At 39.0% G+C, this 27,808-nt stretch overlaps 1 protein-coding gene across 2 annotated transcripts in view; it reads right to left on the bottom strand.

Annotated features, from left to right (window-relative positions):
- The window catches only part of rgmb (repulsive guidance molecule BMP co-receptor b), a 184,907-nt gene that overhangs the window by 97,371 nt on the left and 59,728 nt on the right, over window positions 1-27,808 (bottom strand). For both annotated transcript variants that reach the window (XM_060844358.1, XM_060844348.1), the window contains exon 2: window positions 17,267-17,393. The gene's annotated coding sequence lies outside the window, so the exon portion shown is untranslated. The remainder of the gene's footprint in view (window positions 1-17,266; window positions 17,394-27,808) is intronic.

The raw sequence follows: 27,808 nt of genomic DNA, 5'->3' as shown, positions 1-27,808 counted from the left end.
GGTATTGGAATTGGTCCTCCTGGGAGCAGATGCGGCAAAGGCGAAGGAATTGGGAATATGGGATGGTGTTTTTACAGGGGGCAGGGTGGGAGGTGTAATCTAGGTAGCTGTGGGAGTCGGAGGGTTTATAAAGATAGAAATGGAGGGGTCTAGGAAGGGGAGGGAGGAGTCTGAGACGGTCCAGGTAAATTTGAGGTCGAGGTGGAAGGTGTTAGTAAAGTGGATGAACTGTTTAACCTCCTCGTGGGAGCACGAGACAGCGCCGATACAATCATCGATGTAGCGGAGGAAAAGGTGGGGAGTGGTGCCAGTGTAGCTGCGGAAGATGGACTTTTCCACATATCCGATGAAGAGACAGGCACAGCTGGGGCCTATGCGGGTGCCCATGGCTACTCCTTTGGTTTGGAGGAAGTGGGAGGATTAGAAAGAGGAGTTGTTCAGAGGGAGGACCAGTTCAGTCAGTCGAAGGAGGGCATCAGTGGAGGGGTACTGGTTGGGACAGCGGGAAAGGAAGAAACGGAGGGCTTTCAGGCCTTCGTGATGGGGGATGGAGGTGCATAGGAACGGGATGTCCATGGTGAAGATAAGGCATTGGGGGCCGGGGAAGCGAAAATCATGGAGGAGGTGGAGGATGTGGGTGATGTCCTAAACGTAGGTGGGGAGTTCTTGGACTAAGGGGGACAGGACTGTGTCGAGGTATGCAGAGATGAATTCGGTGGGGCAGGAGCAGGCTGAGACAATGGGTTGTCCTGGGCAGTCAGGTTTGTGGATTTTGGGCAGGAGGTAGAAACGGGCAGTGTGGGGCTGTGGGACTACGAGGTTGGAGGCGGTGGATGGGAGATCCCATGAGGTGATGAGGTTATGAATGGTCTGGGAGATGATGGTTTGGTGGTGGGGTCATGGTCAAGGGGGCAGTAGGAGGAGAAGGTGTCCGCGAGCTGGCGTTTAGCCTCAGCAATGTAAAGATCGGTGTGCCAAACCACCACCGCGCCTCCCTTGTCTGCCGATTTGTAGTGAGGTTGGTGTTGGAGCTTATTTATGCTACTTCACTCTGTGATCTGCCTGTAATGCTCGCAAGACAAGACTTTTCACTGTGCCTTGGCACATGTGACAATAAATTCAATTCAATTCATCAATCACATGATTCTATACTTCTACACACACTTTGTTACTGCTACCCAATCATAAAGTATGCAGTTTTTTGCACATTTGTCACAGACATTGTAATTATCAGACAGAGATAGGAGGTTTGTTAGATAAATAAACCAAACATAGAAAGAAAATAAGATGATTAAATAAAACTCTGCTCAGTTATTAAAGAGCTATTATCTTTTTTCTCAGCAAGGCAGGAGGGCTAACAAGCAGATTGATGAGTGGTATTTGAACTTCAATTACATCATGAACCAAGCATCATAATTTTTCAATGCAGTTCAAGGTGAACTGTGACATTCTTCCAATCACCAGATATTTTGCTTCTGGCTATCTTCCAATGTTTGAGAGTGTGTGCGCATGTGCGCATGTTCAGTGATAGTTTTGTAAATGTAGTAGATATTCTATAGACATCGGTCATTAATTTTGCTGCTGTTGTCTGTTCCTGGATACTTGCTGTGGAGCCTCAAAGTACAGAAAATCCAAACAGTCTGTTTTCAGAAAGCAAGAGCTTGAAGTACGAACAGATTGAGTCAACAAGTCCGTGTTGAACTCAAGCAATTAATGTTTCTTTGTAACTTTTTAAATCTGAACATATAGCTATCCAAGGCCTCCACAAACAATACTCCTAATGTGCAAAGCTCAATCATCAAGCTGCCTTTGACAACTCCATTAGCATGTGAATAAACTAATTAAAGAGCTAAATATACTGTATTGCACCAAACCACAAATACAGTGATGCTGAACAAGTATGTATTTAGTCATTTATTTGGTAGTACAAAATTTGAGTATGGCTGAAAGAAAAGGACACTTCCAGAAAGCTTTGTATCTTGCACTCAGAACAATTCAAAAGAAATATCAAAGGAAAACAGTATTCACATAGTATGAGAGCAGAGTGCTGACTAGTTGGAAAGTTGACTCAGATTTGTATAGGTGCTGCCACAGAGAATGTACCACTTAATAATGACAGGCTATTAACTTCTGAAAGGCAAAAGGCAAAATACTGTGGATATTGAACTTTGAAATAAAACACAGAAAAGGCTGAACAAACTCAGTGGGTCTGGCAGCTTAAAATCAGATTTAACACTTCAAGTATGATACAACTCTTTTTCAAAACTGCCAAGTTAATTGCCAAACTTTGCTTAAATTTTAACCAAAGGTTGAATCTCATTGCTCAAGGCATTGCCCTGAGAAATGAACCAGAGAATGGTTGTCATTTATTTTGTGACTCAAAATAGGCTCACTGTATGTACATGCTCTTTCTGTCTGCAAAGAACAAGTTCCTATATATTAAGATATACAGACTTCTATACACACAAGGGCACCACACTTCAAACCAGATTGAAAATCCTAAATTACTTTACTGCTCCAGAATAACCTCTCTCAAACGTTTGAGTGACAAGTCAAGTTAGCTGTTTCCTGCTGCTGTTACTACACAGTAGTAACACAAGTGGTGTTCGCCATTTACATGATGCTGCCATCAAGCCAAAACTTTGTTCTGCTAATCACACAAATGAACAGTGTGGTATACAAATTTCAGTGCTCATGTGATTACTAGCTATGTAGGCTATATGTCCCAAAAATTGGTGGATTGCATCAAACAGCGTCTCCCTTCAGCTGAAAAGTTTTAAAAACTGCAGATGTTGGAAATCTGAAACAAAAAACAGAATTGCTGAATAAATTCAGGTCTGCCAGCAACTGTTAAGAGAATGCAGAGTTCACATTTCAGGTCCAGCGACCCTTCTTCAGAACTGATGATGACTAGGTAAAGGTGGTACATATACTGAAGACCGGGGGGTGGGTGGGAAATGGTATGCAACAGATAGAGATGAAGTTGAGATAATGAATAGTAGTGAGGCAGATAAATTTCCATTATCCATCCTTTTATTTTGGCTGCCTCTCACTGGACCCAATAAAGTAACTCTGTCTTTTCTCCAGATACTCTAGATCTGCTGAGCTTCTCCAGCAATTTCTGTTTTTGTTAACCCTTCAGTTGTTCACATCAAGCAAGGTTATACCTCCACACAACCAGGTTGCACTTGCAAAATAGAGCCAACGAGATTCTACAATTGGACATTTTCTACAGAATCCTGTTTGCACAAAGAATTTTACTGACAGACAATTGAGAATTGCTTTGCTTTTAGTTTGCCATCTGGAACGATGAAGCTCCATGCACACAAGTTTAAGACAATTCATTTTCCTGGTATCTCAATTACTACCATTTTAATAACAAAGTCTATAAGAAATTTACTCCTGGGTAAAACATAACCTAAAACATTTCAAATGAACAGAAACACATGATCAAAGTCGTCAGGAGATAAGCCCTTTCACATCATACAAATGCATAAAAACACATGAGATAGAAGAGTAGCTGCCAAGATTACAATATATCTTTTGTATTTGAACAAGGGTTGGAGTTTATAATTAACGAAACAAATCCAAGCCTCAATCTTTGACCCTTCTCTGATGTTTTCCAAGTTTGCTGGAATGAGATCTTTTTTAAATTTAATTCAAAAGGCAGAAAAACATGACAAAAATATTAAAATCTCTTCTGAACCCTGACCAATATGAAAAAAACCTTTGTAGCTAAAATAAAAACAACACTGTGATCAGATGATATAATTAATAATTCAATTGCCTTTTATAAATCACAGAACAGTTTAATATTGTAGTCCACTTCCTTGGAAGTCATTTCCATCCAGTTGAGTGGCTTCTTTATCCCCCGCTAAATATATCAATTTGAAATTTACAATACTGCCTTTAGCAAATTCAAATTTTACTCTCTGGAGATGGTGCAAATGAAACTGCTCATAAAAGGAGGAAACAAATCTCATTGTAAGTTCAGCTACTTCAATCTTATTTTATGTTATGGATATCACCTCTAATGAAAGCAAAACTACAGACAAAATGGAAATCACTTCTATAAAAGGAGTGACCATGTAAAATTCTTTGTACAGTAATACAAACTGTTCTCTATCGATAACATTCATTCATGTTTGTGCACAGCAGCATAATCAGAGTTTATGTTACCAAAGTCCAAATTCCAAAACAAAATTTACAACTTGAATAAAATTACAAACCACTTCTAAAATTACTCATGTACCAGGCTGTCCAGACAATTAAACAAGAAAAGTTCTGGTTCAGGGAAGAGTTAGTTTTATTACTGGATCTATACGGACTTAAACTAGCAAAACAATTTGTACAGATACAGATCTACTGTGGGGCAATTGTCAATAGTAAGAGTTTTGTGACATTAAGAGAACTTGGCCAAGATAAAACAATTAATATGTCACTGGTTCACCTGAGACATGGTTGCAGAGTGAAGAATAGGTAAAAGATAAAAGGAGTTTCCCAGGGTAGGGGAGTCCAAAACGAGAGGACATGAGAGGGGAAAGATTAAAAAGGACCTAAGGAGCAACTTTTTCACACAGAGTGATACGTGTGCTGCCAGAGAAAGTGGTGAAGGTTGATATAATTACAATATTTAAAAGGCATCTAGATGGGTATATGAAAAGAAAAGATTTAGTGGGATATGGGCCAAATGCTAGAAAATGGGACTAGATTTATTTAGGATACCTGGTTGGCATGGTCAAGTTGGACCGAAAAGTCTGTTTCCATAATGTACAGCTCTATCACTCCACGACGTGGACTAGGATGGCACCAATGTGGTGGTGAGTATGATATGGATGAAACTGATCATGGTGTGGAATTAGAACAGTGGAAGGAAGGAATAGCAAGGAAAAGAAGTTACGGGTAGGGCGAATCTTTAATATGCTACAGTTGCCTCATTTTAGGACAAAGTATAAATCAGGAAATTAAAAAAAGCATGTAAATAGGGCAGTGCAATTGTCATGAGGGATTTTAATCTGCATATTGACAGGACAAATCAGATAACTAAGGGTAATTTGGAAGGTGAACATGTCACTTGTACCAGGGATGGGTTGTATAAATTGCATATTGCAGAACCTACACAGGAATAGGTCATTTTAGATCTAACAATGAAGTAGGATTGATAAGAATCTCATTATTAAGGACTCTCTGAGTAGCAATGATCATAACATGACAGAATTTCAAACTCAATTGAGTGAGAACAACATGGGTCTCCAACTTAAATAAGCATATTTACAAAGGTACAGGAAGGAGTTTTCTAAAAATTTTGTGCGTGTAAGGTAAGATTTTTTGCAAATAAGCAAAAATATTTAATTCATTTTAGCCCATTCCCTTATGAGGACCTTTCAGTTCTATTTATTCAACATCGTATTCTACCTTTTCTAAAGTAAGTGAAGGACAGTTGTCCGAATTATCCTCCACTGACATCCACTCGCATGGATCAGTCTTTCTGCAAAGAACTTTGACATCAATTCAAATCTGTCTTTCATTAGTCTTAATCTATATCCCATTGTCCTGCTGTCATGGCTTAGTTTGAACTAGTCTTGATATGAAAAATATTAATAACATTTTTATATTTAAAACGAGTAAAACACTTTTGTTAGGTTTATTTAATCTTAAATTTTTCAAAACCAATAATCACTTTGATTGTATGATTAAAGAACAAAACCTTCTATCTTGTTGAAGAAAAACACCTAGCTCTTTCATACCTTGAACCCGAGGGAAATTACTACACATTGAAGTTAATTATTATTTAAGACCTGTGATTAAAGCAGCACGGAAGGTGATTTTGACAATTTGGAAACGTCACGTCTCATTTGTAAACAGCTATAGTCAAAAACAATGAACATAACCTCTCTGTTTGAAATAGGGTTTTAACCACACCTTTCATTTTATTGGCATAGGATGATTTCAATAGGAAACCTCAATGCAACTACTTATGAAAGGGGCCCAATGTCTAAGCGAAAAAAAGGTTTTGAATAAAAAGCTAAGTAAAACTTGATACTATAATTTTAACTTAAGAGATGGTTTACTTTAAGTGTTTTGACACTTGTATAAACCCACAAATAGTTCCCAGCATACTCCTCTGAATCTGGTGAGTGCAAGATTTAAGATATATTGATATTTTAATGTCTTATTAATATTTAGCAGGAATACATAAATGGCCAAGTCAGCCCACACTTTATTCGCACAAATGCTTTGTAAGTTTATAAGCTATATCTCGAATTACTGACAGCGCTGTGGAAGCTTGCAGGATAGTATACATTGAGCATATTTCTTTCAAATGTTGGCAGGATCCTATAGTACTGGAAATGGAAGAGAACAGATGATAGGTCGAAGGCTGCTAAACTATTTTTGGTGAGCAGTATGGCTTGTTTTGTGGTAGGTTTTGGTGTCCGATTTGGAGCATCAATATACCTTTATTGTCCTCATTATTCCTGTCATTTGAACTCACTGTAATTGTAGGAGGGGTCAACCTAATCTTCAGCTCACTTTATTCCAGGTAAAGCTTCAGCTTTATACAAACTCCACATGAAAGGATATAAATTATGCCAAATGACAGAGAATCCAAGGTTCAAGTTGGGAACCACATCTGCAGTTAGCGGTTGATCAATATTTTCTAACAACTAGCATTGAACAAGCACCTCTTCCACTCCTCAAACCTCCCTGTTCCTCTTCCAGCTTCCAACCCAAGCCCCACTTCACCAGTCTCCAAGTTTGTGGACTACATTAAAATCCTTTCTTTTTTAGGAGATCTGGAGTGGGTTTTAGAAAAGGTAGTAAAAGCAAAAACGTTGAATTAATCAAACTACAATCACATGCTGCGAGTCATGATAGCACAGATCATTAGATTAAGGGATGTAAACATCTTCCTCACCCACATGTATCATAATTATATTTTCAATTTCATCTTTGGTTCCCTTCACTGCTCTATTGCCTTCAAGATGGGGTTGGGATATCTGATCGGCATGGACAGGTTGGACCGAAGGATCTGTTTCCATGCTGTACATCTCTATGACTCTAAGAGGGAATCTCTTTCCCCTAAAGGGGTTTGCCAATATAACCAGAACCACTAAGCTCTATTTTGCAGTTCTCACCTCTGATAATCCTCCTGCTTTACATTTCCAATTATGAAATAAGCCAAGCGTGAGAGATCTAGCAAGACATTAATTAGAAGTACAGCTCCAAAGCTCCTCTTTGTATTAGAGATTAATTTTTCCAAACCAACAAGATATCACAAATTTAGTGCTTCCTTTTATAACTTTTGTTGGTAAATTAAACAGAGACTCTGAATCTTCAATATTTTTCACACACAGACTAAATTATCTATAATTTAAGCGTCCAGGGAACAAAAAGGACATTTTAACCAAGATTCATTCCCATCCTCATCAAGTACAGATCATTTTCTCATGAGATTTCCATATTGAATCATTTTCCTCAAATGCAGCATTTCATTTCAAGATGGATGTTGATTTGCAATCAGATATTTTACAGCTTCACTAATAGTAATGATATTTAAATAGTTTACCTTTGAAAATGCAACACAACCATAAGATAACTTACAATGTGACCATTTTTATATTCATAATCATTCCCCTCCAAAACATTGCTAGCATTCTGTAACCTTACTAATGAACAAAGTTGAAGTTAAAATTAAACAAAAATTTTATCTAAAAGTATACAAAGCTACATTTTGCAAAATCCCTTTTGGACATTTATTAAATGAAATATCAGCATTTAACATTTTTGTGAAGATGTGTAGCATGGGTTATAATTGGACAGAAAGAACCGTATAAATTCTGGCAGATTCAACAACTGCACTTCATCTAGAAGTTAAACGGCACTGAAGATATCAACTAGTTGGAGGATGACACATTTGCAAAAACAAGAAATCAACCGGCTCGGTAAACCAACCAACAACTCAAAGTATAAATCAAATACAAAGGTGAGTCAGGAAAAATGAATATCGAGAAATTGTTTGCTCACAGAGAAAGTCAAACATCACTTTCAAGGGATTTGGTTCTGCACAAACCCGAAACCTCCTTCCCTTTTAAAGCTACCAATATGACCAACTATACCGGTGTCCTACTGAAGCACTACTCATACTTTTTTCTAGAATCCAGGGCAGCCAAATACACTTTAAATGAAAAATCTTTAACAAAAACGTTTGAAAAGAAAAAAAACCACACAAAGTCTTGATCTTGTTTTTGTTAACTGAATGAGGTAAATGAATTACATGAGTGAACTGAACTTACGAATTTGTTTAGTCGCAGTACTGCTTCTCTAAAGCTGATATGTTTGACACTTCCTTGCCAATTAATATCCTAAGTTCTTTCTACATATGAAAAAATGACCTAGTGATCATTCAGTGATGAATCCACATTTTTAACCTCAGTAAATACTCATGTTTCAGCAATTATGGCAATCAAAGCATTAAGTTTTTATTTGGTGCAGTGCAAAAAGCACTTCATCAGGTGATAATGTTTAAACTTGGTGGTGCTCATAGTTTTATCCATGTTTTGGTAAACCCTGGTTAACAGGTTACATAAATGATTAATTTGTTTTTAAAATCTTATCTTTTGGAAAAGAATCTTGAACTCTTTTTTGTTTAAAACTATGCTATAATGTGTAAATTATAATGAAGCAAAAGGCTTGGAAACACTCCATAACAACTGCAATTTTCTTTGGAAACAGGACTGTAACTGGAAACTAGTTGCATTTGCTTATTATGACATAGCATATTAAATAGCTCCCTTTCCAATTCTAAGCAGGTTTCTTGCCTTCTTTAAGGTCTTCCGACACCATTTATTTTCTCAAGTAGGTGGTTAATATATTCACAAACATAAACTATGAAAGATGTGACCATGTGGTTTCACGTGGCTTCCCTTTCCTCTCTGAGAAACTGCTCAATCTCTAGTGAGTCTGTTTTCCTTGTCCATGTCTCAGAAGGCAGAAAATGAAACCTATCACATGGGGAAATCAAATGCCTAACTCCAGATGCACTACATCAAAGCTTAGCCATAAAGCATTAGATACAGCAAAAACCAGAAAAAGTAGCAAAGAATTGAAAATCAAGGGTTAACCATCTGGCCAGCTGCTTCAGTTTTCAGTTCATTGAATTTGGAAAGTAGTTCAACCTAACGTGTGAGTGAATGAAGTGTTCCCATCTTGACACTTTACAGAAAAATGCATCTGTGCAATAAGTGCCTGAATGAAGCAGGTAAAAGAAATTCAGCCAACAATGAGAAAGATATTTTCAGAGGCAAGTTGTCAACCATTAATCTGTCATCCATTGACATTGGTTTTATTTAATAAAATACATACCATGGATTTTCTTTTGACTAAAATATTTCATGAAAATCCCATACAAGCTACTGAATAGCTAAATTTTAAAGAAATGCTGCAAGGAACTCTTTCTGGACTGAAGTATCCTCTCTGAATTTGACAAGGTCAAAGCAGCTCTAATTTTTTTAAACACCAAATGATATTTAAAACAAGTCATCTGCTTTGAAAAGGATATTAATTCTCTCAGACCCTTACTACACAATAAAGATGAGTTTTTCTTAATGTTTTGCAGTTGAAAGGCCACAGTTTTTATAGAACATAGAACAATACAGCACAGAACAGGCCCTTCGGCCCACGATGTTGTGCTGAACATTTGTCCGAGCTTAAGCTCCTATCCGTGTACCTATCCAATTGCTGCCTAAAGGTCACCAATGATTCTGACTCTGCCACTCCCACAGGCAGCGCATTCCATGCCCCCACCACTCTCTGGGTAAAGAACCTACCCCTGACATCCCCCCATACCTTTCACCCTTCACCTTAAATTTATGTCCCCTTGTAACACTCTGTTGTACCTGGGGAAAAAGTCTCTGACTGTCTACTCTATCTATTCCCCTGATCATCTTATAAACGTCTATCAAGTCACCCCTCATCCTTCACCGTTCCAATGAGAAAAGGCCTAGCACTCTCAACCTATCCTCGTACGACCTATTCTCCATTCCAGGCAACATCCTGGTAAATCTCCTCTGCACCCTCTCCAAAGCTTCCACATCTTTCCTAAAGTGAGGCGACCAGCACTGCACACAGTACTCCAAATGTAGCCTTACCAAGGTCCTGTACAGCTGCAACATCACCTCACGACTCTTGAATTCAATCTCTCTGCTAATGAACGCTAATACACCATAGTCCTTTTTACAAGCTCTACCCACCTGAGTGGCAACTTTCAAAGAGCTATGAACATAGACCCCAAGATCCCTCTGCTCCTCCACCTTACTGAGAACCCTATCGTTAACCCTGTATTCCGCATTCTTATTTGTCCTTCCAAAATGGACAACCTCGTATTTGACAGGGTTGAATTCCATTTGCCACTCCTCAGCCCAGCTCTGCATCATATCTAAGTCCCTTTGCAGCTGACAACAGCCCTCCTCACTATCCACAACTCCACCAATCTTCGAATCGTCTGCAAATTTACTGACCCACCCTTCGACTCCCTCTTCCAAGTCATTAATAAAAATTACAAACAGCAGAGGACCCAGAACTGATCCCTGTGGAACTCCATGTGTAACTGGGCTCCAGGCTGAATATTTACCATCTACCACCACTCTCTGACTTCGACCGGTTAGCCAGTTCTCTATCCAACTGGCCAAATTTCCCACTATCCCATGCCTCCTGACTTTTCACATAAGCCTACCATGGGGAACCTTATCAAATGCCTTACTAAAATCCATGTACACTGCATCCACTGCTTTACCCTCATCCACATGCTTGGTCACCTCCTCAAAGAATTCAATAAGACTCATAAGGCAAGACCTACCCCTCACAAATCCGTGCTGGCTGTCCCTAATCTAGCAGTGTCTTTCCAGATACTCATAAATCCTTTCCCTCAGTACCCTTTACATTACTTTGCCTACCACCAAAGTAAGACTAACTGGCCTGTAATTCCCGGGGTTATCCCTATTCCCTTTTTTGAACAGGGGCACAACATTCGCCACTCTCCAGTCCCCTGGTACTACCCCCATTGACAGTGAAGACGAAAAGATCATTGCCAACGGCTCTGCAATTTCCTCTCTTGCTTCCCACATAATCCTAGGATATATCTCTTCAGGCCCGGGGGACTTGTCTATCCACAAGTTTTTCAAAATGCCCAACACATTTTCCTTCATAACAAGTATCTCCTCTAGCTTACCGGTCCGTTTCATACTCTCCTCTTCAAGAATACGGTCCCTCTCATTTGTAAATACTGAAGAAAAGTACTCATTCAAGACTTCTCCTATCTCTTCCGACTCAATACACAGTCTCCCACTACTGTCCTTGATCGGACCTACTCTCGTTCTCATCATTCTCATGTTTCTCACATACGCATAAAAGGCCTTGGGGTTATCCTTGATCCTACCCGCCAAAGATTTTTCATGCCCTCTCTTAGCTCTCCTAATCCCTTTCTTCAGCTCCCTCCTGGCTATCCTGTGTCCCTCCAATGCTCTGTCTGAACCTTGTTTCCTCAACCTTGTGTAAGCTTCCTCCTTCCTCTTTACGAGACATTCAACCTCCCTCATCAACCAAGGTTCCCTCACACGACCATCTCTTTCCTGCCTGACAGGTACATACATATCAAGGACACGTCGTATCTGTTGCTTGAAAAAGTTCCACATTTCAATGACATCCTTCCCTGACAGCCTATGCTCCCAACTTATGCTCCTCAGATCCTGTCTTGCAGCATCGTATTTACCCTTCCCCCAGTTTTAATACCTACCCTGGTGCACGCACTTATCTCTCTCCATTACCACGGTGAAAGTCACAGAATTGTGGTCACCATCACCAAAATACTCACCCACTAACAAGCCCATCACTTGTCCCGGTTCGTTACCGAGTACCAAATCCAATATGGCCTCCCCTCTGGTCGGACAATCTACATCCTGAGTTAGAAAAGCTTCCTGGACACACTGCACAAACACCGCCCCGTCCAATCTACTCGATCTAAAGAGCTTCCAATCAATATTTGAGAAGTTGAAATCACCCATGACTACTACCCTGTGGCTTCTGCACCTTTCCAAAATCTGTTTCCCAATCTGTTTCTCCATATCTCAGCTGCTATTGGGAGGACTATAGTAAACACCCAACAAGGTGACTGCTCCTTTCCTATTTCTGACTTCAGCCCATACTACCTCCAAAGATACCCCTCAAACTGCCTTTCTGCAGCCATTATACCATTTCTAATTAGCAACGCCACACTCCCTCCTTTTTTACCACCCTCCCTATCTTACTGAAACATCTGTAACCAGGAACCTCCAACAACCATTCCTGTCCCTCTTCTATCCACGTTTCCGTGATGGCCACAACATCGTAGTCCCCAGTACCAATCCAGGCCTTAAGTTCACCCACCTTATTTCTGATACTCCTTGTGTTGAAGTATACACACTTGAACCCATCTCTGTGTCCGCAAGTATTTCCCGTCAGTGCAACCTTCTCCACTGCCTCCCTACATTCTTGGACATCCTGAAAAATACCTAACCTACTTGCTGACTACAAGTCCGGATCCCATCCCCCTGCCAAATTAGTTTAAACCCCAACGAAGAGTGCTAGCAAACCTATCTCCCAGGATATTGGTGCCTTTCTGGTTCAGGTGCAACCTGTCCTGCTTGTACAGGTCCCACCTTCCCCAGAATACAGTCCAATTGTCGAAATACCTGAAGCCCTCCCTCCTACATCATCCTTGCAGCCACATGTTCAACTGCACTCTCTCCCTATTCCTTGCCTCACTGTCACGTGGCACCGGCAACAACCCAGAGACGATGACTCTGTCCATCCTAGCTTTTAGCTTCCAGCCTAACTCCGAGCTCCTGAATGGCCTCCCCACCCCTCTTCCAACCTATGTCATTGGTGCCAATGTGCACCACGACTTCTTGCTGCACACCCTCCCCCTAAAGGATTCTGAAGACACGGTCCGAGACGTCTCGGACCCTGGCATCCGGGAGGCAACAAACCATCCGAGAGTCTCGCCCATGTCCACAGAACCGCCTGTCTGTCCCTCTAACTATAGACTCTCCTATAACTAGCACTCTCCTCCTCTCCCCCTTTTCCTTCGGAGCCTCAGAGCCGGACCTCATGCCAGAGACCAAGTCACTGCAGCTTACCCCTGCCAGACCGTTTCCCCCCCCCCCCCCCAACAGTATCCAAAGCGGTATACTTATTGTTGAGGGGAAGGACCACAGGGGATCCCTGCATTGCCTGCTTCCTCCCCTTCCCACCTCTAACTGTTACCCAGCTACCTCAGTTCTCTGGCGTAACTATGTCCCTGTAGCTTCTATCTATCACCCTCTCAGCCTCTCGAATAATTCTCTGCTCATCCAACTCCAGCTCCAGTTCCCTAACGCGGTCTGTGAAAGCTGGAGCTGGCTGCAATTCCTGCAGATGAAGTCAGCAGAAGCATCGGTGGTCACTCCTACCTCAAACATCCTGCAGGAGGAACATTCAACTGCCTGCGCTGCCATAACTCTACAGTTAGTCTCCAAAACAAGAACACTAAGTAGCTTACTGTTTTTCTAGGTTAGAGGAGGGGGGAGGGTGGGAGACACTACACGCGTAGTGTCTCGGGTTCCTTCTCAACTCAAACAACAATCAATTACCTTCCCGACCGGCTTTGCGCTCCGACTTCACTTCCGCCCAGCTCCCGCCGCCCTCTGCTGCGAAAAAAATCTCAACCTACAAGGTAATATTTGTCCACTCCAAAACTAAAGCCACTGGTATTCATCATATGTAATGCTTTAAAAAAATCACTTTATTTTAGGGAGATTTCCTTTTACTACATTCTTTGTTGGAATGCAAAATGTCTTTCAGAAAGCATATTAGAGGACCAAAATGAGGCTGAGTAAGGTTTTGAATTCCCAATGACAGTCTGATTAGGTAGCTAACCAATGAACAAGTTTAAGAGCTATTTCCAATCAAAGTTAATCCATGACACAAATGATCATGTTCAATAAGAACAAAAAGTACAGAGCCAATAGAACTAATATAAAATTTGGAATGATGAAACCCACACAACATTGTTTTGTGTCACCATAGCCTTACCGGACCATAGGGGCTGCTCTCATTAAAGAGAGAAGTGATTGGTGGTGATTTAACCTAAGGGCCACCAGACCTCAGGCAAGAGAAGAGGTTGAGAAGGAGAGTCCTTCATGGGAGAATTCACAACACAGAAATAAACTGTTATGAAGTGGTGGGTGTACTCTACCTTTAAGAGAGGTAGAGTAACGGAACTACCTGACAGCACCAAGTGTTCTGAAAAAAATATATAACTTTTTGGTCCAGCAGTTAGTGGAGCTAGTTAATTGAAGACAAAAACAGATTTGAATCAGTATTAGACCCCGAAAAAATACCAAACACCAATCAAGTTTGAATTTAGTATATTGACAATCTTAAGAGGCAATGACACAATCTGATGCTTTGGGGGTATAAGACCGGGGGAAATTGAACAGTTGGGAGGAGAACTACCAAGCCAACAACATCTGCAAACTGCTCAGAGAATAACTCTCTTGAAGATACCTTTATTGATCAGTAATCTGTGAAGCAGAATCCCCAAGAAGAAGAAAAGATGATAGGAATACAGAGAAGAACCAGAAGCTGTGTGGTTTTGAGATAAGAAGTTTTGTTATGTAAATATTATTCAGGAGTTTTATCGAACTAGAATCATAGAATGGAAGGTAAAATGCAAATTAGAGGAAGGAGTTGTAAATAGTTGTTAGTTAGTTATTCTCTGTTACAGTTTAAGAAATAAAGTTGTTAATTTTTACTTTAAATAGTTCCTGGCCCTCAGATTACTGCACAGGATAAATCTTTTCTGTGTTGCTGCTTTAAATTAAGTCGAAATGTTCACCCTGTGTCAAAACACCATTCAGGAAAACTGGTCTGCACCAGCATTTATACTCTACATGAGCCAACCCTCTTCATCTAGCCTCCTCAGAACATCAGTTAGTTACAGCTCAAACTAAACATTTTGCCCTTCTTTGAGAACGTTTCTGAATCAGCACAAAGGAAAAATTGAAGTCTGATTATTGATAACGGAAATTACTGAAGTAATGTTTTAAGAATTAGATAATCGCACATCATTTCAGATTCACATCAGTAACATTATATCTATTGCTGAAATATTTGCCAATAAAAAAAATCCATTGTCCCAGTTGTTCCTCCTTGAACTGTCTAACATTGAGATGGTTCGAATTGTAAAATACTTTGCTGCTATACAATCAGGTTATCACAGTCTTGGTTTCAGATATGGTAGCTGGCATGCAGTACATCCATTTGTAATACCACAGCAAGTCAAAACATTATAACAGTTTCAGAAAGACCTCCTTTTGGTCTTATTTGCATCTCCTTTGTTCTTTCTTAAAAATGTAGATGATAAATAATGCAATTAAAGCTGCTTTGTTTTATACCAATAAATTATCTAGGTCTTGTTTGCAGTAGCATTGTGATACGAAGCTTAAGAATGATACATTATTTTATGTTATAAATTATAATCGTTGTCACAGATTCATTATGATACAACAGGATGCTATTCAACCTATCAAGTATTTTGCCAACTCTCCAGAACATTCCAGTGAATCCTATTCTCCGTTGATCCGCAAGTTTAATTAGCTCCACTACATGTTAATTCCCATTTATATGCATCAGTCATCTATGCTTTCACCACCCTAGTTGGAGAGGGCTACAAGTCATAACTAGTTTCATGAAAAAGTTCATCCTCAGATCCCTCTACATCTCATTTGAAACTTGTAAATCTGTGTGCTCTACTCCTTATATAATCAGCTTACTGGAACAGCTTCTGTCATTATGTATTTCTGACTACATTAGCTGAACCCACCCTAATCTTGAACAGTTTCAAATCCCCAATCAATTTCCTTTGTTCCAAAGAGAACAACCAGAGACTCCAACATAATCTTAAACCACAGATCAACCAAAATAAATCACCTTTAGAAGGATCGTTGCAGATTATTCTGAAGGTGTGCCACTGGTTTTTGCAGGGACAGGACAACGAGCAATGCTCATCATAACCCCACAAAATTCATTCACCTACTCAGTAAGCCATTCTGATTGCACCATTAAATGCACATTTCTATCTTGGCTACACAAAACTGCAAGATCTACATCTACATCTTACAACCCATCTAACTAGCTAGTAGCAGATCAATGCTTCTCGAATTTGACTATATGTGTGTCGTTCTGTTCCTGTATTTGGTTTGTAATCGTACTGTTTGTTTTGTTTCACTCACCTTGTGACAATAAATTTATGAAGATGGTTTGGGTCTCTTGCTAGTACCTCTATTTCTCTATCTGCATCATAAGTTACAATTGCTTCCACAGCCTTCCAACAGGCACATTTAAATAACTGATAAGAATAGGATTGTGGGATGCAAAGCTAAGAGGCTGATTAGATCCAAAATTAACTCAGTGGCAGATGCTTCAGTAACTAGATGTTTCAAGTAGAATTTGTTGAAAGTCAGCAGTGTGTTCTTTGTTGTGTGTTTAATATATATCAAAGTCTTGGGGGGGCATAATAAAGAAATCTGCAAACAGTATGAAAACTGGCCATGAGGTTGGTAGCAAGGAAGAAGGGAAGATATCAAAGGACTGGTCAGGTAGCGAGAAAAGTGAAAAATAAGATTCATTCTAGAGAAGAGTACATCATACACTTGGTGGCAGGGGTCGTTATAAACAAAATGAGTGAAACAAAACAAACAGTAAGATTATGAAAGATCTACGGGAACAGAATGACACACATACCTACAGATCCCAGAAGGTAGCACTTCAGATAGATTATGTAGTCAAGAAAGCATATAGAATACACTATATTACTGGAGTGTAAAAGTACCAAGATTCTGCTAGACCTGCATAAAATACTCATTAATTCACACTTAGAATGGGGTACAGAATTGTGGCCTCCACGTTATAGGAAGGATGTAACTGGACGAGAAAAAGAGTAGGGAAAACGATTAAAAATAATTTGAACTGCGAGCCTAATGTAAAATCTAGAGAAAATTTCAAATCTTTGGACTTCATTTTTCCAGTGCATCAAGTCTCAATGTAGAATTTGCAAATGCCAAGGGCATGTATCCAGGGCAATTAAGAAAACAGGTGGATGGCAATCTCCCAAAAATCTACTAATACAGCAGAAACCAGCTGTAAGGAGTTCTCTAACATGATAGCAAATACCAGGAAGTGGTTAACTTACTTTTCAGAATTCCATCTTTTGGAGATGCACAAGTGAAGTCCTTCAGTTAATCCTTCTCCATTTCAAAGCACAAAGCTGTCATATCAGTATAATTCTTCTCCCATTGAAAAGCTAGTGTTCACTGGAGCTGCAGAATTAATTAACAGAACTGATTAGAAGCAATGATTTCTGCTAATAGTTACTTTTCCTGCTGAGAGTAACTTGGTGGAAAAAAATGCTAATAATGCAAGATTATTTAAATACTGTTCAACAATTACCAATATTGGCCATTGTGATTATAATTGACCTAAAGAAAATGTAAAATCTTTCTGAATAATCATAAATAGGCTGATATTCTAGTGTATAATAATTCTGATATAAAGCATTCAGTAATCAGTCTATTCCTTGTGATTATCATCTTCATCCTTTATCATCTGCATTAAAATGTTTTTCACTCCTGTTCCCCAGCCAGTCCTCTCTCACGCATGGACAACAATATGCACAACTTATACAAAGAAAGAACACGTGGATTTTTAGCTCAAGGCATCTACACATCAAAGGCAGTTTGTCATAAGATGCAGCTCAACAAATCACATCAAACTTGCTTATGAAACGTTTCCTTTAATAAGCTGGCCTTCAAAAAAGGTTTTCACAGAATTTCAGGATTTATATTTTTTAAACCAATTGAGAATGAATAATAAATTACCTTTAAAAAATTCAAACATATTTCATGAAAATGGCCCAGGTTTCGCTCTAGTAAGGCATCTCAATGTGCATTTCAAATATGCACATATAGATTTATAAAAATAACTTATTCACAAAATTGCTTGAAATGAAAACTGCTCTGTGATGGCAATGAGGTATCAGAAACTTTTGTGAACAGCAAAATTAAGAGCGTAACGAGTAATAAACAAAAAGAACTGAGAATGAGGGTACACTAGAGTGGGTCAACTCAATGGCAAATCAAATACAGAAGAAAACCAGTGAGAGAGAAAGACTAGATTTAGAAAGAAAAAAAAGGAAAAGCAAAAACGTCTGTAATTTACATTTTAACATTTTTAATATCACTGGTAATCAGAACAAATGAGACTTCACGGATACACCAGTTGTATATTTACTGCATTACTTAAATTTAGTACTGAATTTACAAGGCAAATGTGAAAATACAATAACTCTAATAGTGGCAATTAAGAGTTTTATTAATGTGCAGATTGGCCAGCAATCAGTTTGCAATTAATGCTCTTGCCTCGTTACTAGTTACTAACTGACTGCAAATGAGTAACATGCTATATCACTTATTTCTTCGGCAAAATCTGGGCCAGTACGCAACTTTTTAAACCAAGAATTGTAAACTTTAGTGTGGAATAAAATTATGCAGTAAAAAGCAGAGTATTTCAAGCTCACCACTGCTGCTTGACCAAAACGTACTATATTATGTAGGATACATTTTAACATTACACATATGGCAACCAAAAGAACAGATTAAGATGAAGCTCCTCGATTGGTGAGAAAAACAGACATTGGAAGTATTTCTCATTCAAAGGAATTTCAAAGCTATTCTCAATGTGGAGGTGCCAGTTTTGGACTGGGATGAACAAAGTTAAAAATCACAACAGGTTATAGTCCAATGGGTTTATTTGGAAGCATTAGCTTTCGGAGTACTGTTCCTTCACTGTACAGTTGTGCAGCAGGACCACAAGACACAGAAATTACAGCAAGAGATATTCTCCACACTGTACTTAATTCAACGGTGGCTCAAGATTCTTCTTGGAGGAAGTATAAAAGGGAACGACAGTCAATATGCAGTTGAGGTAGGCTAGTCACCAAATCTAAATGCCTGACTACTGTTTAATATCTTCTTGGGTATCCTGTTAAGTGAAATTGGTAATGAGTCTGCAATGCAAGCTGCTTCAAAGACCAATCTAGCACAAATGTAGCACCTCAACTGACAGGAGCATAAATGGGACAGAATAAAGTGGCAAAGATGATCTGCGATGGCAAAGCTGAAGCCAGTGTTTTTGAACTGCATGTTTCCGAATATGGAAACAGTGTAACTTCAAGATGTGCAAGTAGAGAAGGAATGAATCACCAGCAGATACTAAAGGAAGACAAGATAGGTGTCGCAGAAGTCCTACAGACCATTTCACCCTCCAATATTCATATCTGGTTGATGACAGCAAGGATTTATCATGGGATTGTACAGCTAGCAGGGCAGTTTGGTGCCTCTGGGCCACAGGCATGAATCCAGGATTTTGTGACATCCTTATTAGGGAGATCACATGAATGGCTATAAACCACACTGGCAAAGGTGAATAGCCAGTGCTGTGGTTCATTTCGGTACCAATGACCGACTCTGAAGAAACCCAGTACAGAACACTCAACAGGTGGAGTGGGGGTAGTAAGGGATGCTAATGAAGCAAGTTGAGGATTATTAGCAGAACCATACATTCTGGTCATGTACCTGCACCCCCCCAACTTGGACATAATTATCCCCATCTAAGACATGGGCCATCTGAACACATTCCTAAACTTCAGAATCAGCGAATACTTTATCCAGTCCTGTCTCCACCTTTCCATTTGACAAGATTAAGGTTGCCAAATTCAGTTTCATCAAGCCCTTCACTTCATTGAAATCCCTTGGTTCCATCCAATCTAACCCTCGGGAGACCTGCTCAAGTTGGCAGAGAGGGCTAGCAGCATAGCAACCCAAAGGTATACCAGCAGCATCAAGAAGAAACATCTTAATAGCCTCCCAGTTGCTTTCTCATGAGTAGGGGACAAATGCCATCCCTCGCAGAAAGGGTACAGGATCCAAATCTGGCCCAGAATAATTGAACCCTAAGAGTGGTAAGCTAAACTGTACTACTGAAGGGCCAACTTTAAAGCAGAGATAGTTGAATACAATCAAATCACATTCCCAAGAATAGAGAAGAAACAAATCCAAAACTCCCAGGTTGACAAAGAGAAAGAGGTCTGATGTGACACTATCTTTATACATTGCTAGAGGAAATTACAAGTTAAAGCTTTTCATCTGGCGAATCAGATATAGGACACAAGGAACAGACTTTATTTACATGCTGTGTTTTTTTTCCAAAGTGCTGATTGGTTAGGCCATCATTCAGATAGCGATTTAGCAAGAACAGCTAGCTGTCAATTTTAATCCCCAGACATGGTAGGCAAATTCATTTTGAAACTCTTTCTTTAAAGACACCAAAAGAATCCAGGCCTGTGAGATCGCCACTACTCCACTATCCCCTAAACTGATGACAGCATTGAGGTTGATGTGGTGTACACACATTTCAAAAAGAAGTCTGATGAACACCCACACAAAAGGCTTCTCAGCAAAGCAAAGGGCCATAAATTAAAGAACAGTGCAGCAAGAATAGTGTGTCAGAGAGCAGAGGTGAACACTCATTTTCTTTGAACTGGAGGAAAATATATTACAGTATGTGGTTTCCCAAGGATCAGTACCAGGTTTTGTTGTTCTATATTAAAGACCGAGACCTCAGAGTACACAGCACAAATTCCAAAATGTTAACAATGACAAAACCAAGAGGAAAACAGCAATAGACACTGTGACAGAAAAACAGGTTTAGAATGGGTGGAAAAGTGGCAGATAACATTTTCATGCAAAGATGTGCAAAGTAATACATTTTTAGCAGGAAAACTGAACCAGGTACTATAAGCTAAAATGTGCAATTCCAGTTACCATTGTAATACACCAGTGTTACTATTTTATGGTTGAATTTCACGATTGTACACATCCAACTAGATAAAGAAAGCCCAAAGGAACAGCCAGTCATCAGGTCAATCTGATATGATGCACTTGGTAAAAATCATTCTACACAGATAGCTACCTCTTCAGTCAGACAAAAACCCAGAAGCTGCATTAAACTGGAAATGAATCAATCAACCATTGGCAATGATGGACAAGCCATCATCGCATCACTTAAACACAAACTCCGGATGAGGAGGAGAATTCTATGCACATAGAAACATACTTCATATTGTGGGGGTTTTTTGGCAGGTGATTGAACATATAGCAATTCAAACAGCCCAATCTGAGACAGTGATTAGTAGCTGGGACTCAGTGCATTGATAAAGAATCCAGTCAAAATCAGTCTGATCTTCCAGAACCAAGAAGCAGCTAAATCCATTAAACCACTCAACTGTTAAAACAGGATACAGCCTGGTGTGCCCTTCTTTTTTTCATAAACCACTGCAACTGTGTTCCAAGAAAGACATTACCAACAAGTAATCATTATTACAAGATTGTTGAAAGTACTGCTTCGATGAGATGACTCTATCACTTTTTTAAGCCAAGATCTCTGACAGGGTACTTGCAATGGTTTAATGTCCATGAGTAAGACTGCACGGAGTAAAGTTTCTTCTGGATATTCAGGTTATTAAATTGTTCATTAATTCAGTCAACAGGAAACAGAACTTTAGCACACTTGAGCATTAACCCTATTAATCAGAGTGGAAATAGCTATTGCCATCCATGCTGAAGTGCCTCACGGAGCTCCACCTACAAATCGTCAGCAAATTAAACTCAATCAGTCTATTTAATGCTCATTTCTTTGATGTGTGATTGCAAATATAAAACCCTTTTAAAACACATTGCATCTTTAACATATAAACATCATAACGTTTAAAAATTGGAAATCAAAGTCATCAGTTACATAAGTGAACATTATTTCCCATGCCATTATTAAGGAATTCCACTTTCTCTATTTAACATTTTCCATGGATGAGCAAGACATATTTATAACACATTCTTTGAACTGCTCGTTATTAACAGTTTACTCTTTAGTTGATAAATTATCCATGACTACCTCAGATCACTCATCCGACATGGGTTGATGTTTTGCACTAGATTTTGTGTGCAATCAGAGAAAGACTATGTTCTCAGTGTGACAACAAGCACATTCCAAAATTACTTACAATACAACAGAGGGAAAAAATGTTGTCTCAGAGTTAGTAGGTCAGTCTGTCTTAAACAAAAATGAATGATATCATGAGTTTATCATGCTATTTGACCGAAGGTTAGAAGGGTTTCCGACTCCATTTTAACTGACATCACTTGAAACATGAAAAACTGATAGAAGTATGTTATTTTAAATAACTGAACAACTTGAAGTTAGCCCAGACATAGATGTGCCTGTGAATCTAATATCGGCATATTTAGTGAGCTGTAATAAATGGTTGTTGAATCTTTCAATACCACATTATCCACTGATTTATGTTATAAGGGATAACATAAACATTGCCACATTGAGTAGAGACATGCTGCTGGAGGCAAGGCAAAAACGTCACCCTCCACCACTCACATTTGTTACTTTTTTTCTCATTTCTGGTTTTCTCATTTTTTGTTTTCGCATAGTAAAAAAAAAACCAAACATCCATATAAATATTAAAAATAGGAAAGAAAGTAGATTATTTGGCTCTCTAGAGCCGGTTCTACCATTCAGTGGGATCATGGCTGATCTATTTGTGCATCAGATTCTTAGAAGAAAAGGTACGTCATCCCTGTCTTGAAAAGGAAACCTCTCATTTCTAAATTGCATCCTTTTTTTGAGTCTCCATCATAACAGGAAACATTTTCTTGGTATCGCCCTATCAAGTACCCTCAGAACCTTATGGATTTCTTTCTTCTAAACTCCAAAAGGCTACACCATCCAACCTTTCTTCACAAGATAAAATCTTCATCTAGAAGTGTGTCAGGTGAACCTTCTGTGAACTGCTTCTATAGTAATCACATTTCTTTTTCACACAAGGAGATCAAAACTGTACATAGTAGGCCAGATGTTATCTCGCCAATGACCTTATAGCTGCAGAAAAATCTCCAAGTACTGTACTTCTAATCCAACCCCCTTGCAGCAAACAATAACATTCCACTCACCTTCCTACAATCACTTGCTGTACTTGCATACAAACCTTCTGACTTATGTACAACACCCCAGGATCTACCACTCTCTCGCATTTACATAGTATATTGCCTCCACTCAACCAGTTGTATTATGGTGTATATTATTGGTTTCTGACCATAAAGGGATAGTCAGTATGGCTTTGTGAGAGGGAAGGTCAATTGAGCTTTTTGACAACGCAACCAAAAAAAGATGGTCTATGGCTCTGCCGTCATCAATGTCAAAAGCTTCACTGTAAATCCATGGAGACAATGTTCTGCATGGTAGAGATTTTGGTAAAGTTAGATTACATGGGGTTCAGAGAAACTTTACCAATTGGATATAAAATTCGCTTGACAGTAGGGGACAGAGGATAGTGATGGAGGCAAAGGGCTGTTTTTCAGATTGGAGGCCAATGACCAGCAGTGTTCCACAGGGATTGGTCCACAAGTGTTAGTCATTTATGTAAACAATTTGGATGAGAATTCAGGAGGCATGATTTGCAAGTTGTGGATGACACCAAAATTGGTGGTAATAGTTGGCAGTGAAGAAGGTTATAGCAGATTACAAAAGGACCTTGATCAACTGGACCAATGGGCTGAGGAGTAGCAGGTAGAGTTTAATTTTGCTCAATGTGAGATATTGCATTTCGGTAAAATGAACAAGGGCAAGACTTATACAATCAATGGCAGGGCTCTAGGTAGTGCTGTCAAACAGAGAAACATAGGGGTTCAGTTACATAGCTCTTTGAAAGTTGTTTCACAGGTAGGATGGGTGACTAAGGTATCCACCACGCTTGTCTTTATTACTCAGATCATTGAGCAAAGGTGTTGGGACATCATGTTGATGTTGTACAGGACATTGGTGAGGCCACTTTCAGAATACTGCATACAATTTTGGTTGCCCTGCTATATGAAGGACATTATTAAAGTGGACAGGGTTCAGCAAAGATTTACCAGTACGTTACTAAGACTGGAGGATTTGTGTTATAGGGAGAGGCTGGATAGACTGGGATATTTCTCACTGGAGCATAGGAGGTTGAGAAGTGATCTTACAGAGGATTATAAAACCATGAGGGGAATAGAGAAGATGAATAGTAAATGTCTTTCCCCTAGGGTGGGGCAGTACAAAACTAGTAGGCATATTTTTAAGGTGAGGGGAGAAAGATTTAAAAAGGAACCCGAGGGATAATCTTTCCATCCAGAGGTTGGTTCTTACGTGGAATGAACAGCCAGAGGAAGTCACAGATGCAGGTATAGTTACAACATTGAAAAAACATTTTAACAGATACATAAATAGGAAAGATTCAAAAGGATCAAGTCACACACAGACAAGTGGGACTAGTTTAGTTTGGGTAACTTGGTCGACATAGACAAATTGGACCAAAGGGTCTGTTTCCGTGCTGTATAACTCAATGATTCAATAATCATGTTCTATGGAAATTTTACATTCCCTCTGTCAACAAGGGAAAGGATGTGTTTCTAAAATAAATGTATATACACTTAAATCTGAATGCAATGGCAGATTTCTAATTATTAAAGCACACAAGTATCATCACATGCTTAAAATGTTTGTCCCCTCATCTTGCCTCCAGATCTATTTTCATCATTTCCTTGTTCAGTAGATAGGGAGTTAATATGAATCAGTGAAAGCAAATCCATAAAAGATTAGGTTTCATGATGAATTTTTGACTTCAATACAAACTCCGCTGTTTTGAAATGGGGAACAAAGAAAAACACATTTCACAAATTATCTTTCCAAATTTTAACCAGATTCTTATTAGCAATTTTCATCATTAAGTCCGCTAATAATTAAAACATATCTGTAGTAACAATCTGTTTTCTAAAATAGTCTTAATAGCTCTTTTTAACTTTTTCTAAAACAAAAAGCGACTGTGTGCAGCCAGTGGCTTTACTTCGAAGATCTGGCAGCAGGAGTGGAGCTAATGTTTATTCAAGAAATATTATTAACAAAATAAGTAATTCGAACATTTATGAGCAACTCACGTATAATTAATTTGAGGGCAGAACTCAAGAATATTTTTTTCAAACTATCTTCTGGAAGGTTGATCTCTGTATCCCCAACTTGAGTGGCCAAGAGGTCCAGCACAAAAACCTGCACTGGGCTTCCTCATCCCAAACTTTCCAAGCTCTATGGCTTGAGATCAGAATTGATGGCAACTCCTCCCGACAAATAAAAAGCTTGAATGTGAATTTTAGTTTTAGCCAAATGGCACTTATCCAATTAAGAGTCCAGACAGAGCTTTTGGGAAAAGTTTTCATTTCACTGCCTACGCCTTTTGGAAAGCAGTAATGGATCAGGTTTTACACAATCAAGTTATCTTAGTGGAGCTTTGGACAGAGAGTTTTCAAATACAACAGGTGCAGTTACATGTGAAACACAGACGTGATAGATGTCAATCCAGCTGAAATGTTAGTTGTTCATTCTCTTTCATAGGTACAATCACATTAGTCCTACCAGGCCATAGGGCTGCTCCGAGAGAAAAAAAAGAAAGAAAGAGCGAGAAAGAGCGAAAGCGAGAAAGAGTGAGAGCGAGAAAAGAAAGAAAAGAAAAAGAAAGTCTTAACAGATTTGGATGCATGTTTGCTTGCTAAACTGGAAGGTTCATTTTCAGATGCTTCATTACCATACCAGTAACATCAGTGAGCCTCTGGTGAAGCACTGGTGTTAGTGACCCACTTTCTACTTATGTATTTAGGTTTCCTTGGGTGGTGATGTCATTTCCTGGGTGACATCACCAACCTAAGGAAACCTAAACACAAGTAGAAAGCAGGTCACTAACACCAGTGCTTCACCGGAGGCTCACTGATGATGCTACCTAGTATGGTGATGAAACGTCTGAAAATGAACCTTCCAGCTCAGTGAGCAAATGTACATCCAGAACCTCAACCTGAGACACAAACCTTCCCAAAACTGTCTAACAGATTTATCAAGCATGCTGTCCCCTTGATGAAGCCATACTGACTATCGTATTGGGAAAAATTAGAAAGGAAACAGATTCTAAACAAACAAATATGGGACAGGTTGAAAAAGAACAAAATGGAAGATCTGGGCAGAGTTAAAAACAAGTACAATTAAGTTAGTTGTTATTTTTAAATCAGAGATGGATTTTTTTCAGCAAAGGTGTTAAGAGATATGTAGCAAAGTTAGATATATGGCGATCGGCCACATATCAACCATGATCTCCATGAATGTCAGAGCGGGATCAAGGGTGTGAACGGCCTACTCCTGTTCATGCCTCTAAATGATATAAGGCCAGTGAGGGGATGACAAATAAAGAAACAAAAGTGCGATCGGCTGAATGATGAGCATGAATCAGTCCAGCACTTACCTTTCACAGTCTATGCACAAAGCTGTTTCCAGCACAGCAATGGTGGGAAAGTCACATGATGGAATGTCAATGGTCAACACTTAATCACAAACAACCTGTCCATCAACACTCAGAACTACTGGCTCAAAGTCTCATTGTAGATTTGATCCAAAAATGGATAAAGAATTCAATTCAAGAGGCAAATTGTGAAGAACTAAAGCTGTCAAAGCAGCATTTGACTAAATATGGCAACAAGGAGCCATTGTAAATAGTAACCAGAAAATGTACCAAAGGAAGATAGCTGTAGTTAAAATAAAAACAAAACTGTGGATCCTGGAAAGAAACCTGAAATGAAAACAGAAAGCACTAGAGACACAGATCTGATAAAGGATCACAAGACTCAAAACATTAATTCTGTCTTTCTCTCGACACATGCTGCCAGATCAGCTGTGTTTTTCGAGCATAGTCTATTTTTGTTTCAGATGGCTTCTAACAACAACAACTATCTATTTTGACTCCAAAACAACAGATCAAGTAAAGGTTCTAGGCTTAAGTTACTTCAGCTGTTCATCAATGACCTTCCCTCCATCATAAAATCAAATGTGGGATATTAGCTGATGCTTGTAAATTGTTCATTTTCATTCATAACTCACCAGATAATTAAATAGTCCATGTTGGCCGTTGTTCAACACTCTGGCTTGGGCTGATAGGTTATGTACATATTATACAAATGTCAAGCAATGAATGTCTCCAATGAAAACAGCCATGAGGTTAAACGTCCACAAACTTAGCCACGACAATCAAGAGTGTACCATAAACTCTTGGTCTTACCAATGAATTAAACAAATACTTAGTTCATAAACCAAAGTGATGTACAGTATAACTCTCAGCACAGCTGCTAACAGATATCATTTCTGTCCCTGAACAGCATCCATAGTGTCCAAACAGCAAATGACACCAAGCAAAATTACATACCTTTCATCTTTATGATGCATTTATCGATGTGAACATGTAAAAGATTCAAAATGGAAACCAGAAATAACCAATAATGCATGGAATTGAAGAATTTTCCTAATTTACTATTGATGTTTTCTGTATACAGATGGTGCTAGAAACTTTTCAAACAGCCTAAACTCAGCTTCTATCATACATTAAGAACACGGTTTTCAAATGGCTGAGCACAATGCATTAAGTCCAATTGAAGATAGCTGCAAAAGAGCTCTAAAACATACATCATTGCTATCATAGTGTCAGTAATAATAGAGATCTCCTAACAGCCCAATTCACTACATTAAAAAATGTGATGTAATAAGGATAAATAGACTT

The sequence above is a fragment of the Hemiscyllium ocellatum genome, chromosome 2 (genome assembly GCF_020745735.1).
Source record: "Hemiscyllium ocellatum isolate sHemOce1 chromosome 2, sHemOce1.pat.X.cur, whole genome shotgun sequence".
Classification (NCBI taxonomy): Eukaryota; Metazoa; Chordata; class Chondrichthyes; order Orectolobiformes; family Hemiscylliidae; genus Hemiscyllium; species Hemiscyllium ocellatum.
This window is presented reverse-complemented; position numbering and strand designations above follow the sequence as displayed.